General features: G+C 39.4%; 1 protein-coding gene across 1 annotated transcript in view; it reads right to left on the reverse strand.

Annotated features, from left to right (window-relative positions):
- LOC145990236 (uncharacterized) overlaps positions 1-17,040 on the reverse strand; it is a 44,140-nt gene that overhangs the window by 26,759 nt on the left and 341 nt on the right. The window lies entirely within an intron of this gene.

The following is a 17,040-nucleotide window of genomic DNA, read 5'->3' on the forward strand; positions in this document are numbered from 1 at the left end:
AACACCTAAATCTTCTTCCTCTGACGAGTAAAATCGTTCTGACGGAATCTCGTGATATCCTGCAAATAACAATATGCCAATGAACACTCTCACATCATTAGTACTCAATTGAACATTTTGCAACTTTACTGCGATGCTGCATATCTTACTGTTTCCTCCATTTGCTTTTGAAAGAGTTCATTTGGTGTCAATGGCAAAACACGGTTTCTCATTTTCTGTGTAGATATGTTTACTTCATTACAACCAGGTGCCAGCTTTGTGTAACTTGTATGCATTTTCCTTCAGCTACTGCTTTCTTCACAAAGTTTCCTGTTCTTAGATTTACCCTGGGCTGGCTTATTGCAACTCGACGTAGCAACAGCCGAAGATTTGAGTTTCTTTTTCATTCTGCGATGTTGATTGTGAATTTCCTGCGACATTACTAATCTCATCTGCATATTCATCCCTCAAAGTCAATCACACATATTGAATTTCTAATAATCCTGGAACATCATTTACTTCAACTTTAGTGAAGCATTCATCTGGGCCTTCTTCCTCATCAGTCAAACTGTCTACATCAGGTGGACACAAAACTACATCAATATTATCACAATATTCATCACAAACAGTTTTTTGAAACCTGGATCCTCTAATATATCTGCTATTTCCTCGAGAGTTAGAGCATGAACCTTCTTGCACATGTTGGCACAATAGGACTTCACAAGGAAACAAAACTAAAGTATTGGCAACAGTATTTTACACAAAGTCATTGTAATTTCCACTTCAATTCTTTATGACAATTGAAGTAGTGTCTTTGTAGTGCCGCAAAACAATACAAAGACAGAAAAGAACGATAACAATGGAAGTAAACAAATCATGCTACGCGAGGATGGAAGGAATTTTTTTGGTGTATTTTTATACCCTTTTTACCCAGCATCCTCATTTGAGGATACTTATTTTTAACATCATATAGAAATATTTTGCACCGTTTAGAAAACGTAGTTAAGCCAAATTTTGGGCTACTCTCTGTTAAATCCGTTTGTTTTTTAATTAACAGGATTTACATGACAAGAGTAAAGAAATATTATGTAATAGGTTGCAAATTGATGGGTTGTCACATTCTGTTTAATGTTTTATAAAATATAATAATATTTCGAAACCAAGGAAAAATAAATATGTACATTATACTGAGAGTGCAATTTACATTAAAGGGTAGTAATTTATGGAAAAATTGGATAGAAACTCGTCAAAAAATTTTTGACGTAAGTGTCCTCATATGAGGATGGTGGGCGTTAAAGGGTTAAAACACCAACTCAATCAATCAAGACAGCTTCGAATATAAAGCTAACCACCTATGAACAAATGCATTGCAGCAGTTTCCATATTTACTTTTGTATAATGAAGTATGTGTAATTTGCTTAAGGAAGAGTAAAAGAGGGTACTTTAAAATACTCGATATTAGAAAAACAAGATTATAAACTGGATGTGCACCCATGCAAGTAATTCTGCCGGCATTCATGTTCATGGGTCCCATCAAGTATAATATCCTTTAAAATGGGTCCTGGACTGAAAATGGTTGAGAACCACTGCTATATATGCCTCATGGCTTGGTGCAAAGTTCATGGGGAACTTTACATTCTTTTTACACAGGATTGCACATTTATATCATACAGGATGGTCAAATTTATTGTCTTCCAAGGACCTTAGTGAAGCACAGCAAGCATTCCATTCACACAGGAGCTAATATTACTGGAAATAGACAGTATTTAATGATTCTTAAAGAGAGACATGTTGGACACATATTGGGTCTCAAAAAATTAATCATGGAATTTAATACACTTGTAACTCACAGCCATTTGAACAACTTTTAGGGTCAGGTAATACTGTTTGTGTAGCCACAGTAGCCCAGTATCTGACTGTCACATGGGAGATCCACGTTCAATTCCCAGTATGGGTGATTTCAGGAGGGAATTTGTGCAGCAATGTCCCTTCATGGGGTGGCTCTGGGGTTTACCAGTCTCCAGCGTGATGGCGGAGATCTTGCAATTTTTCTTCAGTATGATGATCCTCCAATCCTGAGTCCACACATTCTTAGGGCCATGCTGTTGGCCTTTTGCAAATGTAAATGAATGACTGTTAGCAAATATGTACATAGAAGTAAATAGAATGGACACATCATTCTTCAGAAAGCACACAGTGAGCAATCGCTATGTCTCTAAAGTATGCGTTAACAATCATAAATAGAAATTGAACAATGTAAAAAATGTGTCCACCATTATTATTTCGGAATGAATGAATCGTAACTTGGGGCCACTCTGTTTATAACCATGTGCAATAATGCATGAATGACATCTGTTTATGAAAGGAAGGATGTTGGGCCCAAGTTCTGCTTGATTAATTCCGAATCAATCATGGTATACAAGTATATTTTACATGTTGGATTTCTTTTTACACCTATTAACATAGTGATTACTTTCTGTGGGTTGTCTGGAGAACGATTTTTTACCTTCCATATGCTTGTATCTTGATTGCTAGCAACCATTTGTTTACCACTCAATTGGATATAGCCCAGTGGTGTATCCTGAGCTAAAGATTTGGGCTATCTCACCATACTGTAATGTTTGAATAGAAAAGAAAGTGACAAATGTCTGGAGAGACATGTCTTGTTCATGTTTTAGAATTAAAAATTGAAGTTGAAAATAGGAATCAGAAAATAATAATAACAACAACAATAATATTTCTGTTGACCCATGTTCATAAAGATGAAAATGTCAATAAAATGAAAGAACAAAATATATGTTTGATGGAATTATACGACGTACGCTTTTAGAAGGAACATGAGTTCAGCCAATACGCTGCCAGCGCTCTTGTCAAACCAACTGCTAGCGGAAGGGGAATACAGAGAATTTGTTGTGTCCAATATTCAACTTTTTATATATAATGCATGCACGTGATACTTGAGTACAATGAAATATATAGTGAAGAATTCTACACAGGATTATATCATATCACTGCAGCATATACGAGGGTCACTATTTATATTTTGAGCCTAACAATGAAAAAAACAGGAATTTGGCATTGAAAAGTGCTTTATTGTTTTTCGAAGTATTCTCCTTTATGGTCAATACACTTTTGCATTCGTTCGAACCATTTGTCAAAGCAGTTTTTCCAATCTTCTAGAGACACCTCCATAATATGGTTTTAGAACGCATCAACGGCATCATCCGCCGACGAAAATCGTTGTCCACGCAATTTATTCTTGACATTCGGGAACAAGAAGAAATCATTGGGTGCCAAATCAGGACTGTCCGGCAGATGACCCATCAATTCGATTTTTTGACTATTCATAAAGTCGGTTGTTAGACGAGATGTGTGACAGCTGGCATTGTCTTGATGAAGAATGATCCGACGGCGTTTGTTTGTTTTCCGTATTTGACCGAAGACCTCTGGCAAACAAATTGTTGTGTACCATTCAGAGTTGACCGTTCTATGTTCCTCTAAAGGCACAGTTGCCACATGACCAGTTTTCCGGACCATTTGTTTCGATGTGCTTCGAGCGCGAACAACTTTTGTTGGATTGGGTTCATCTTGAAACACCCATACAGTCGACTGCTGTTTACGTTCCGGCTCATATACATATATCCATGATTCGTCACCTGTTACAATCTTATATACATCTTTTGAAGCACCACGATTGTATTTATTGAGCATTTGTTTGCACCAATTGACACGAGTGTCTTTTTGAGTTTTTGTCAAATTGTGTGGGATCCAACGAGAACATACAAGGTGTACAACTTTGCTTCCGCCGTTTTTCCCCAAAAATATGACGCTGGAATGTAAAACATTGCTTACCCAGGCATTATTCAAAGTATTGTCCATCGCTGGCCACTACTTTCTCCCATCTTTCGGGCAGCGTACGAATGCCGCGTCTAAAAAATTGTTCATCTTTGGAGGCGATCCACGAATCGATCCACTTTTTGACTTCTTCATAAGATCGGAAGTGTTGGTCAGCCAGTTCATGAGCCATTGATCTAAACAGGTGATAATCAGAGGGAGCGATGTCTGGAGAATAAGGCAGGTGGTGTAGGACGTCCCATCTTAATGTTTCCAAGTACGTTTTCACCACTTTGGCAACGTGGGGCCGTGCGTTGTCATGCTGAATCATACCCATGGCTTTCAGACGTTTTGAAATGGCTTGCTGTGTCACTCCCAATGATCGTGACAATTCTTCTTGAGTTTGACGCGAATCTTCACTCAGCAATGTCTCCAATTCTGCATCTTCGAAAACTTTCTGTCTTCCACCACTATGCCGGTCTTCGACGTTAAAGTCACCGTTCTTGAAGCGTTCAAACCACTCACGACAGGTTCTCTCACTTATAGCGTCCTCACCATATGTAGTGGAGAGCATTCGATGAGCCTCAGCCGCAGTTTTCTTCATATTGAAACAAAAAACTAGAACCTCCCGCAAATGGCGAGAATTTGGCTCGTACACTGACATTTTCAATTGCGAACAACTTCACGATGCACACACCACTCGACTAATGTTTGAATGGGGTTATCTTGACAGAGGTCCAAGCTAACTGCGTGACGTCTGTGATCTGCTTCTTTCGACCGCTACTTCCTGTTGTTGCCACCTGTCGGAAAACGGCGGAAGCAAAGTTGTACACCTTGTACCTTTCTCACAGCAAAATGATCATGTAATATTTTAAATATGCTGGTGGAACTAATGCCTATGGTTGCCTCAATCTCACAGTATGTCACATGACGATCTTGCAGTATTAGGTTTTGCACAGCATCAATGTTTTCTTGAACAACAACTGATTTTGGACGACCTTCGCGAATCTCGTCGGTGAGCGAATGGCAGCCACGATTAAATTCGTTATACCAGCGTTTCACAGTGGCAAAGGATGGGGCTTCATCGCTAAATGTGGAAGTAAGTTGATCGATGCACTCTTGTCTTGATAATCCACATCGAAAATCGTAAAAAATCACCGCACGAAAATGTTCACGAATTAATTCCATTTTATTGTTGTCGCGCAATATCCAAGGCAACATAAACAACACAAATGAAGCTATTGACAAAACATTTGAAGTACGTTATGGACAATAATGCCAGACGATTCCGTGAAAACGTCAAATTGCGCCTAACTTCAATCAGTGTTGCCAAGGCTCAAAATATAAATAGTGACCCTCGTAAGAGAAACTCGGACCTGAAAGAAGATTCAAGGTATTTATTGTAGAGGAACTGCAAGGTCATCATCATCATTGCTCGTTTCTGTTTTCTGGCATGTTTTCCAGGAGATTTGAATAGGGGATCACCGATTTCTGTGGTAGATACTTTACCCTGTTTTATATTACGCAACACAGTAAAAACAAATACACCACACACTTTAGCCGTAAGTTCTCAACTCTGAGAAAACACTGTTTCATCACACACTTTTTCCGACGCCAATTCATTGAAGTAAGAATATACTTTAAAAGTAAGATTTCTGTCTTGTGAATTTAATATTTTACCCTCGGTGCCTGTACTACTGGTACTACGTTTCGAGAGCAACATTATTAATTTGATTTGATTTGTTTTACTTTGCTTTTCTGTCACTTTTGGCTAATTGCGAAGATGGGAATGAGTGATGATATAATGAAATTGATGAATGGACATTCATAAACATCCATGTCCAGGCCGGGATTCGAACCCGGGACCCCTCGCGTCGTATCGCTATATGCTAACTACTGCACCATAGGAGCCGGCGCGACATTATTTAATAACACTCACGGAACACAAACTATTGCACAACTATCGAACATAATGGCTGTATTACACAGCGTGCTACAATGCCAGGGTTTTCGGGTTCGAATCCCTGCCCAGATATAGGTGTTTGTAAGTTTCCCTTCATCAATTTCATCAAATCACCACCCATCCTCATCTTCACGATTAGCCAAAAGTGGCAGAAAAGCGAAGTAAAATAAATCGAATCAATCAATCAATAAGGGCTGTATTGAATACTCTCACAACTGTTCTTTGTGGCGTACAGGTATAATTATCTTACACCGCCCTTGTTATGAAAACGCTGAACTCAAACTGACTTAACTGACTCGCAATGTTTGTGAACTCCCACAACAATGAAGGGTTATTGTGTATATTCAGCCGAATTTGACACCCATAGCTTTACCAAGACACAACTCAGCGGGGTCAACACGGTAGCAACTAAAAAAAAAAGAGACTGAACACGGATGGAAAATGAAAGGGTCATTGTGTGTGTGTGTGTTGTTCCCGTGTTTCTTCGAGAAGCGATAACTCCGGCTGTAGGCGACGGAAATTCATGGTACTTGGACGGTCATGTTCAAAATGTCGTCTCCCATCTTATGATTAACCTTAAAGTGGTGAGTTTTATGCAAACTTCTTGCACGCAAGAAAAAATACAGAACACGGCGTTTAACTTGTGCGCCGTAGTCTCCTAACTGTACAACGTTGCACTCCTGCCACTGGCTGGTCGCCAAGGACACGCTCTCAGTAGCTCCGCCCGATATCGCTTCTAAAAACGTGCATCGTATAGTAAATAAGTAGACAATATGAACAATCATTCTCTTATTGATGAGCACATTTTCAAATTTGTTTTACTTCTGCATTCTTCTGGGCATTGCAGATAGCCTAGTTAACCTAGAATATACACTCCTGATTTGGACTGCTGCTGCCATCTACTTCACGTGCTTGTGGTGTGAAGAGGTATTATGCCACAGGAAGTTCAGATTTAGAATTCTTAGCAAAGATTAATAAAACATCTTTTTTTAATAATAATAATAATAATAATAATAAGGGCTCTTGCATAATTACCGGTATATTCCCATTTTGATTAAAAAATTTCAGAATTCACCCAGCATCATGAGGACAATTGGGGAGCTACATGAAAAGAAGAAGTACAAAGCTCCGGTCACGAAAGTCAGAAAACTGCAGCAATGGGATTTGTTGCGCTGACCACATGTCACCCAATGGAGCAGCAACTTTGGCAGGCCCTGGCCCTTTGAGGGCTGTTGCATAATGGAGTTTAGTAGTTTTAGTCTTTAGCATAATAATAACATGCATAATAATAACATCCCTAAATGGTTCCAACATCTGATCATGTAGTATCTCGTCTGAAGCATGATACCTTCTTCAAGCCTCACATGAAGAAGACCATGCTGTAAAGTGCAGATGCTCAGGTACAAGCTACTTTTCAATTCATATTTCTCCAGCAAATAATGCTTAATGAAGCTTTTACCTGTCCTACGGAACTCTACAAAAAGTGGTTCTACTCCATCTGGATTATTTTTAATTGCATTAAGGTTGAAATGTTTCTGAATGCATATAATTTGCATATTTCACCAAGAAAAATTATTAGCATCTGTAGCCTGTATGCTTCACAAACAAATGAAGTCAAGTCGTGCTACAGTTTTAAATCGTCACACACAAAACACATTTTCGTTAATAATTTTCATGCATTTCTGCTATGTTATTACAATCAAGTTTTTTAAATTTGTTAGCAGATATTAAAAATTAGCCTATTTCATAATTCGGTAACAGTTTGATATAGGCAAAACACATTTCTTCAATTTTACAGGAGAAAATACTTACGGAACTGAGTTTCTGTAGACTTTTGAAAGGTCGTGGAAGTGTTTTCTCCCCTTGTTCAATTTATTCGGCCGGTAAAACATGGGGCGATGCACAAAAGCTCTTGCCTCCATTACCTTCGACTAAGTGAACCAAATGTTCCGTGCGTTCAATGACGTAACTCCCAGTCAGTGTTTCCAACGATGTCATCGTTTTCCCAGAACATGACAATTTTAACTTTGTTTGCCTAACCTAACAGAACCTAACCTAACCTTGCCGTGAATGGTTTGTGGGGCTATTTATGAATGGTTTGTGTATTTATGAATGGTTTGTGGGGCTAATCGAATGGTGTGTGGGGCTATACGTGCATGGTTTGTGGGGTTTTGGAACCTGGAAAAAAAAATACAAAATCTGTAACACGAAAGTAGGAATTTTTCGGTTAAGATGGTTTGAAACGCTGCATACCCACAGATGATAGACATTGCTAGTCAAAATTTGCCCGCCATATTGAGTGTAACGGAAGTGAAAAAGCAACGAACAATAAATACTCGTAATGTGAAAAATTACAATTATTTCAGTGAAAAAAGCAAAATCCCACCTTAAATAATGTTTAACAATGCATAATGGGTAAGTACGAATGTAAAAAATGACGAAATGGACTAGTGAAATGTGTTTTGCCTATATCAAACTGGTAATCATAATTCTATGAAATCAATTCATTTTTAATATTTTAATCAAATTGCATGTCTAGAACATTACACTTTATATGTGAAATGTCACACACGTAACACCTGCTAATTAATTTTGGTAACAGTTCCGATTGTTTTATGATTTTTTCAAATACTCCTAGCAGACAAACTAATTATCATAGAATTTTGGAAATCATTGTCACACGAAATTTGAACCTTCCTTAAAGTAATGAGTACTGTTTGAATTTGAAAGAAAGTTATTTATGTTAAAACAAAAACTTAGAAAATATCGGTAACAGTTTGTTATATCGGAGACACATTTCTTCATTTTTAAAGAAGAAACCACTTACGGAAATGAGTTTCTCCAAGCTTCCCAATGTTCGTGGAGGTATTTTCTTCATCATGGAATCTATTTGACCGGCAAATCATATATTTTTCAAGATAAATATCCCACCGATGAACACAATTGCCATGCTTCCCGTACGTGAACTGCATGCTCCGCACGTTCGATGACGTAACCCGCTGTCAGTGTTTCAAACTCCCATTTTTTTTTACTATGCTTGCCTAACCCAACCAAACCTAACCTAACCTCATGGAAATGGTTCGTGGGGCTATCCGTCAGGTAACATGCATAATGGTTCGTGGAGCTATCTGTGAATGGTTCATGGGGCTATCTGTGAATGGTTCGTGGGGCTATCCATCAGCTACCCATGCTATCTTCAGCTACCCGTGCATAATGTATAATTTCCACTGGTGACGAACATGATAGTAGGTATTTTTCGGTGAAGAAGGTTGAAAACACTGCATACCCACAACGTGAGTCAAGATGTGCCCGCCATATTGTGTGTTCCAGAAGCGAAGAAAGGAATAAAAAGAATCACTCTGTATGTGAAAAATTGTCTTTGTTTTCATGTAAAAAGCATAAAAGTCGTAGTGAGTGAGTTGTAGTGGATGGACGTGCTTGAATAGAGCTCCGCGCTTTCACCCCTCAGCTAGCCTGGCATTCTATTCTCCACCGCTGTACGTTGCCACATCTTCCGCCAGGTCAATAGCTTCACCGTGTTGATCTTCGGGGTTGTTATCATGTCCAAGCCTACACTATCAGTTGTTTCGACCAAAGTGGAAGAAATAGGCAAAACTATGGAAGCATTCCAGCAACGGCTTGATGAGTTGCTAGACAACCATGGATCGGTGCAAGAAGATGCTGACCTCCGCAAGTCACTCCTGAACCTCAGAGAGGAGTTTGTGCAATTTAAGAGATTGACGAGCGACTCCATGACAGAGCTGCGGCGCGACCTAGAGAGCATGAACAAGCAGATACGCACGAACACCATTGAAACAGATGACCTAGCGCAGTACTCTAGGAGGAACTGCATTTTGCTGCATGGGGTCCCCGAAACCACCAACGAAGACGTGGACAGCATCGTGCTCCAGACTTTACAAAATAAGCTTCAGTTGCAGCACATCAAGCTCGAGCACGTTGACCGGTGCCACAGGCTTGGCCCTCCGAAAAGATCGTCTGCGGAAGTTTTGAGATCGGGAAAACGCCCCATCATAGTGAAATTTGTAAGATACCGCTCCAGGAACGAGGTGTGGAAATCAAAGAAGATGCTAAAGAACTCCTCCCTATTAATTACAGAGTCGCTAACTCCCTACAGACAGAGGGTTTTGCGGGTGGCAAAGGATCGCGTAGGGACACGCAATGCCTGGAGCCAAGACGGGTGCATTTTCATATCTCACGGAGGTTGTCGCTACCTTATATCTTCCCCCGAGGATCTTGACGTTCTCCCTTCAGATGGGGTGCAACGCGAACTGAGTATGAAGTGTAATGAAGAGCATATGTGACTTTTGTCGTTATGATACGCTGTGTATGAATAATTGTGTGTGTGATGTGTTCAAATCATGTGTGTTTAGTGTGAGTTTTTTGTCCGGGTTCTTGTTTATGTTATCGTTTTTTAATGTGAGTGTGTGTGTGTCATTCCCTGATGCTTTCCTCCATGCTATTCTGCTTGACAGGGTAAGTAATAATTCTAAATTTAATTTTGGTATGCTAATGTTTCTTCTCCCATCTTGTTTCTGTTCGTTAAACCTCAATTCTAAAAATGGCTAATCTGGCAACAACGCATCTCGGTGACAGTGGACGAAATTCTGAAGAGGGTCGTCGCTCTGCTAATTGCCCTGGCATTCCGCCCCCCGCGGTCAGCACAGCCGAAATTCTCGGAAATGAGCTGAAGACTTGTCCGAACTTACTGTTGGTGTCACACGTTAATGCACAGAGCATCGAAGCGCACCTCGATAGCTTCAAAGCTATTTTCTCCCCCCTGAATCTCCACTGCATTCTTGTATCGGAGACATGGCTTAATCCTCTCACACCCTCCAGCATGGTCTCCTTGCGAGGCTACAACGTCTTCCGAAACGACAGGTTAGGGAAACGAGGTGGCGGGGTGATGGCACTGATAAGGGAAGATATTACTGCGGTGGTTGTGGCTAAATCTGATGGTAACTACGCACGAATGACAGAATATCTTTTCCTGGAACTTACCATCAACAAACAGAAGCTACTGCTAGCTGTTGTGTACCGTCCACCTGGAACGTGCTTTGTAAATTGTGAGGAGGAACTGGCTAAACTCATTCCCATGTACTCGCATGTATTATTACTGGGCGATCTGAACTTTCATTTAGAAACAAAAATACGTTAGAGCATTCAAATTGGTCTACTTACGCAAGTGAGTATGTATTCTTACGTAATACATACTCACTTGCGTAAGTAGACCAATTTGAATGCTCTAACGTATTTTTGTTTATAGATAGTGAGTAACACGCACGTAACCAATATGTTATTTCATTTAGAAACTGACAAACCCGAAGTAAATAAATTCCGCGCTGCTATCTCTTCTTACAATCTAAATATTTTGAAGCTCGATCCTACCTTCCACACGGCTACATCGCATTCTTGGCTAGATGTCATCTTAACAGGAGACTGCTCTCGAATCACCAAACATGGACAAACGAGCGCCTGCGGTCTCTCGTTCCACGATCTTATTTACGTTGCTTACTCGCTCAATGTTCCGAAATCCAAGCCAAACATAATTGAATACCGCGATTTAAAGAAAATTAACCCCGCTTCACTAAACAAAGATGCTACAAGAACCCCATGGAATTCAATAAACAGCTTCACTAATATTAACGATAAGCTTAACGAATTAAATAGTCTAATCTTACACCTTTTCGACAAACATGCTCCACTCAAGAAAAAACGCGTCACGCAGCCTGCTTCCCCCTGGATGACCGACAACATTCTCGCACTTATGGCGGAGCGCGATTCGGCTCACCGCAGGTTTAAATCTGACAAGCGCCTCAAATCTCCAAATACTTTAAACAGTTTTAATAACTACCGCGTGTTGAGAAATCGATGTAATCAGGCCGTGCGCAACGCAAAGAGAAGGCTTTCTTACGAATTATTAAATATGCAAGGCAACCCCCGAATGTTGTGGAATAACTTAAGAAATCTAGGGCTAGGAGAGAAACGTAACGTAGATCCTACTCGTGTTTCGTCCCTTGATGAATTAAATACACATTTCTCTCTCTCTAATTCAATGAATAACGATGCTAAAAATGTTACTATTAGAGCTATAGCAAACCACAAAACAGAAATGATAGAGTTCAATTTTAACCCAGTCTATGAGTTCCAAGTTGCAACCGCAATCAGTCGGATCAAATCTGGTTCTGAAGTAGCCGACATCCTCCCATTGCGACTAATAAAGCTGATTTTACCTCATGTATTGCCATACATCACTGACATTTTTAATCTTTCTCTGCGCTCTGGTATTTTTCCAGATAAGTGGAAAATAGCACACGTTCTTCCTCTCGCCAAGACTGACCCCGCCACTTCCATTGACAATTTCCGACCTATCAGTATTCTTCCCGCGCTATCGAAAGCATTAGAATACATTGCTCACGACCAAATCAGCCGACATACAAATGAAGTTCTGGCTCCGTTTCAGTCGGGATTTAGACCTAATCACAGCACTAGCACCTCCATGACTCACATAACCGACGACGTCAGACAAGCTATGGACTGCAGACAGGCGACAGTTTTAGTTTTATTGGACTACACAAAAGCTTTCCAGTCACTCGACCATGATATTCTCATTTCCAAGCTAAAATCATTTTTTAATTTCACCACCTCTGCAACCGAATGGGTCAAATCCTACTTAACTGGACGTAAACAAAGGGTGGTTTATGATGGCAAGTGCTCGGTGCTATCTGAGATTACTTGTGGCGTTCCGCAAGGAAGTGTACTCGGCCCTTTATTATTTTCTTTATACATTAATGACCTACCAAATATCTTGAAACAATGCCGTTATCACCTGTATGCCGATGACCTCCAGTTGTACTATTCTGCACCCCCAGTAATGTTAAACGATGGTATTTCCAAGGTTAATGAAGATATAGAGAGGATTGTTAACTGGTCGCTAGACAATGGCATGTATATTAACCCTAATAAAACACAAGCAATTTTGATTGCTTCCGATAAACTGAAACGTTACGTAGATCTTAACATTCTGCCTTCCATTCTTGTAGATTCGACTCACATTCCATTTAACCAAACTGTTCAAGATCTGGGAATTGTATTAGACGGAAATTTATCATGGTCACATCACACAAGTTCGGCGTGTAGAAAAGCTTTCGCATCTCTGTATTCTATAAGACGCATGGGCAAGTTCCTCCCCACCTCTATCAAGGCCCAACTATGTCAGTCCCTAGTTTTATGCCATTTAGATTATTGTGACGTAGCGTATTCCGGCTTAACAGGTGAGTCAGCTAGACGTCTGCAGAGTGTTCAAAATGCCTGTGTACGATACATTTTTAATTTAAAATATTGGGACCACCTATCACCTTATTTTCTCAAATTGGGGTGGCTACGTATGCAAGAAAGATGAACGCTGCACACTCTGATTTTACTTTACAAAGTTCTCAACCTTAAGTCACCTTCCTATCTCCTCTCTCGCTTCCAATTTCTTCACGAATTTCACGATCGCGACACCAGATCATGCAGCTCCTCAGTTCTCTCTATCCCCGTCCACAGATCAAACTTCTTCTCCAACTCTTTCTCCGTATCGGCTGTAAGACTATGGAATCAGCTGCCAGAAAGCACTAGAGCAGTAAGCTCCGTCGGTTCCTTTAGCAGACGTGTTCGCCACTCTCTTCAGAGTAGTCGTTAGATCTTCCCCTGTCAAGCAGACTAAAAAGCATGTGCAAGTGAACGAATTCTTAAAATACCTTGCAGTTACTTAAATACAATTTTAAATTTTGCATTCTTTCATTCCATATTTAGTTTTTTGTGTATTATATATTTTGTATTTTGTGTGTTATATTCAGGGCTTTAAGACTTGTGTGTATGAGTATAATGTGTGTGTGTGGACCTATGTGAAATGACTTAGTGTACTTTGTGTATAATATAATAATGTATAATTTTAAATGTATGGTTGAGTGGAAGAAAAGGCTTTGTACGGCCTTAACTCCGCCATTTAAAACAAGGCATTAATAAAATAAATAATGGCACCTTGAACTATGTTCCGCAATACACAATTGATAAGTACAAACCATGCAAAACACAAAATATCCGATTTAAATGTGTCTCCGATATAACGAACTGTTACCAAAATATCTTACACAAGCATGTGCGCTTTCGATGGTCAATGTACTCTCTGTTGACAAGCGACAATAAGTATCGCAGACTAGTGGGAATGAATGTTGAAGTAAATCGGAACCTTAGTAGAATGTATTTAGAAACTGTATTTTAATGCTAAGAGAACCAAACTTGACCTGCCTAACCTAACCATGAAAACAAATATTGAACAAAATCTTAAGTAATCGCTCAAACTCAGCAGTATGTGTTAACAGACGTAAATCGAAATCGAACCATGTAAAAATTGCATTTGTAACATGATGAAATCACAATAAAACAAAAGGAACTTGTGCCAAGTAATAAGCACTGTTTGGACTCGAACAAAAGTTATTTATGTTGAAAAAAACAACTTGAAAATTACCTTGTCCTTACCATGGACAAGATATTCACTGTCGACAAGCGACAGTAAATATCGTAGAAGCGTGGGAATGAATGTAGAAGTAAATCGGAACCTTAGTAGAATGCATGGTAATTATGCGATATCGCCCGAACACCTCTCACTCGTTTATTTCGTTAATTTTAACATTGATACTTACCTATTCTGCATTGCGGAAGATTCTTTAAGGTGAAGTTATGCCTTTCTCCATAAAATAGTGGCAACTTTTCATATTACAAGTCATTATTTGTCTTCCTTGTACCGATTGGGTAACAGACAATATGGCATGCACTCGTCATGGATCATCACGTGGCGTGCTTGTGTTTTGTCGATTTGGAGTGGGTATGCAGTGTTTCAACCTTCTTCACCGAAAAATACCTACTTTTGTGTTCATTACGTCATCACAAACCATTGACGGATTGCCCCAAAAAAAACATTCACGATAGCCCAAAAAATTGCCGTTGTTTACATTATGTACCTGCAGATGGCACGAGCGTCGAAAGTCACACGGTCTCACCAGTGTTTCCAAACATGCCCTTTTTTTTTTAAGAGAATTTTTTTTTTTAACTATGCTTACCTAACCTAACCTAACCGGAAATGGTTCGTGGGGCTATCTGTCAATGGTTCGTGGGGCTATCTGTCAGTGGTTCGTGGGGCTATCGTGAATGGCTTTTGGGGCTATCCGTCAATGGTTCGTGGGGCTATCGTGAATATTTTTTGGAGAGCGAATTGACAATATAGAGAAAGTCTCCAATTTTGTTAATTTTCGGTATACTAACTAATTGTGGCCTTCTAATCACGAATCTGTTGTAAAAAACTGGGGGTCACGTCTGGAAATTTGAAAAAAAAAAAAGCCGATTGAATTTTTTTTATATAGGTGTGTATGCGTAGTTTTACAAACGAAAATGTAATCTCCTATCATTGTTTCCAACCATGCCGTTGTTTTACAAGAAAATGATTTATGGGTAAATGTCTGTTATATCGGAGACACATTTCTTCATTTTTACAGAAGCAACTACTTAAGGAAATGAGTTTCTGTAGCATTTTGAAAGTTCGTGGAGGTATTTTCTCACTGTAGAATGCTGCACAAGAAATAAGCACTTTGGATATTATAAACTTGCATTTTGTGCAAAGTGACAACATTATGCCATTGTTCCCATTATGTACCTGCAGATGACGCGAGCGTGGAAAGTCACGCAGTCTCGCTAGTGTTTCCAAACGTGCCTTTTTTTTTTTACGAGATTTTTTTTTAACTATGCTTACTTAACCTAACCTTGCCGGAAATGATCCGTGGGGCTATTGTGAATGGTTTTTGGGGCTATCGTGAATGGTTTTTGGGGATATCGTGAATGGTTTTTGGGGATATCGTGAATGGTTTTTGTGGCTATCGTGAATGGTTTTTGGGGCTATCCGTCAATGGTTCGTGAAGACATAATGAACACGAAATTAGGTATTTTTTGGTTAAGAAGGTTGAAACACTGCATACCCATTCCAAATCGACAAAACACAAGCACGACGCACGATGATCCACAGCTGTGCGCACCATATTGTATGTTCCGCAACGGAAGAAGGGATCCAAAAGAACTACTCATAATGTGAAAAATCGAAGTTATTTTCGTGTAAAAAGCATAATTGCACCTTCAACTATGTTCCGCAATACACAATTGGTAAGTACGAACCATTTGAAAATTAAAATATCAGATAGAAATGTGTCTGCGATATAACAGACATTTACCGATTTATGATGTTCAATTTTAGTACGAACCCTATTTTTTCGATGAATTTAGGTGTGAAATGAGTGCTAATGGGACCTAACCTAACAGGCCTAACCTAACCTCGTGTGAATGGTTCATGAGGCTACCCGTGGATGGTTTTTGGGGCTAACGTCAATGGTTTGTGGGGCTACCCGTGGATGGTTTTTGGGGCTAACGAACAATGTTTCATCAAAATGTACAATTTCCAGACGTGACCCCCGGTTTTTTACAACAGATTCGTGATTAGGAGGCCAAAATTAGTTAGTATACCAAAAATTAACAAAATCACAGACTTTCTCTATATTGTCAATTCTTACCGCATAATGTTGTTGCTTTACCGGAAATGCAAGTTCCTTACATAAAAAGTGATTATTTCTTGTTCTGCAGCATTCTATGGTGAAGTTTTCAGTTTCCACGAAAGAAAATCCCTCGAAGAACTTCGACAATGTTACAGAAACTGATTTCAGTAAGTATTTTCCCCTGCAAATTTGAAGAAAACAGTTCAGGCGATATCGCATATTTAACGAATGCATTTAAGCACTTTATTTTAATGCTAAGGGAACCAAACCTAGCCTGCCTAACCTAACCACGAAAGCATATATTGAACAAAACGTTAAGTAATCGTTAAAACTCCGCAGTATGTGCTAACAGACGTACATCGAAATCGAACCATGTAAAAATTGCATTCGTAGCATGATGAAATCGCAATAAAACAAAAGGAACTTGAGCCCAATATGTTACTAATTGTATTATGTGCCACTATTGTACATACAATCCCTGCCACTATTGTACGTACAATCCCAAAGACTGAAATGCAGTTTGTGAAAATGTTACAAAATTCGCTTGTCAATAAGATATTATTGTGCTAACGAAAAATCACACAATGTTGTCCGGTGATTTTTCTGAAATAATTTTCTAGTCCGTGCATTGGAAGCATTCGCCCTAATGTTTTATTTCTATCATCT

Source organism: Lepisma saccharinum, chromosome 7 (assembly GCF_977018435.1).
Source record: "Lepisma saccharinum chromosome 7, izLepSacc3.1, whole genome shotgun sequence".
Taxonomy (NCBI): domain Eukaryota; kingdom Metazoa; phylum Arthropoda; class Insecta; order Zygentoma; family Lepismatidae; genus Lepisma; species Lepisma saccharinum.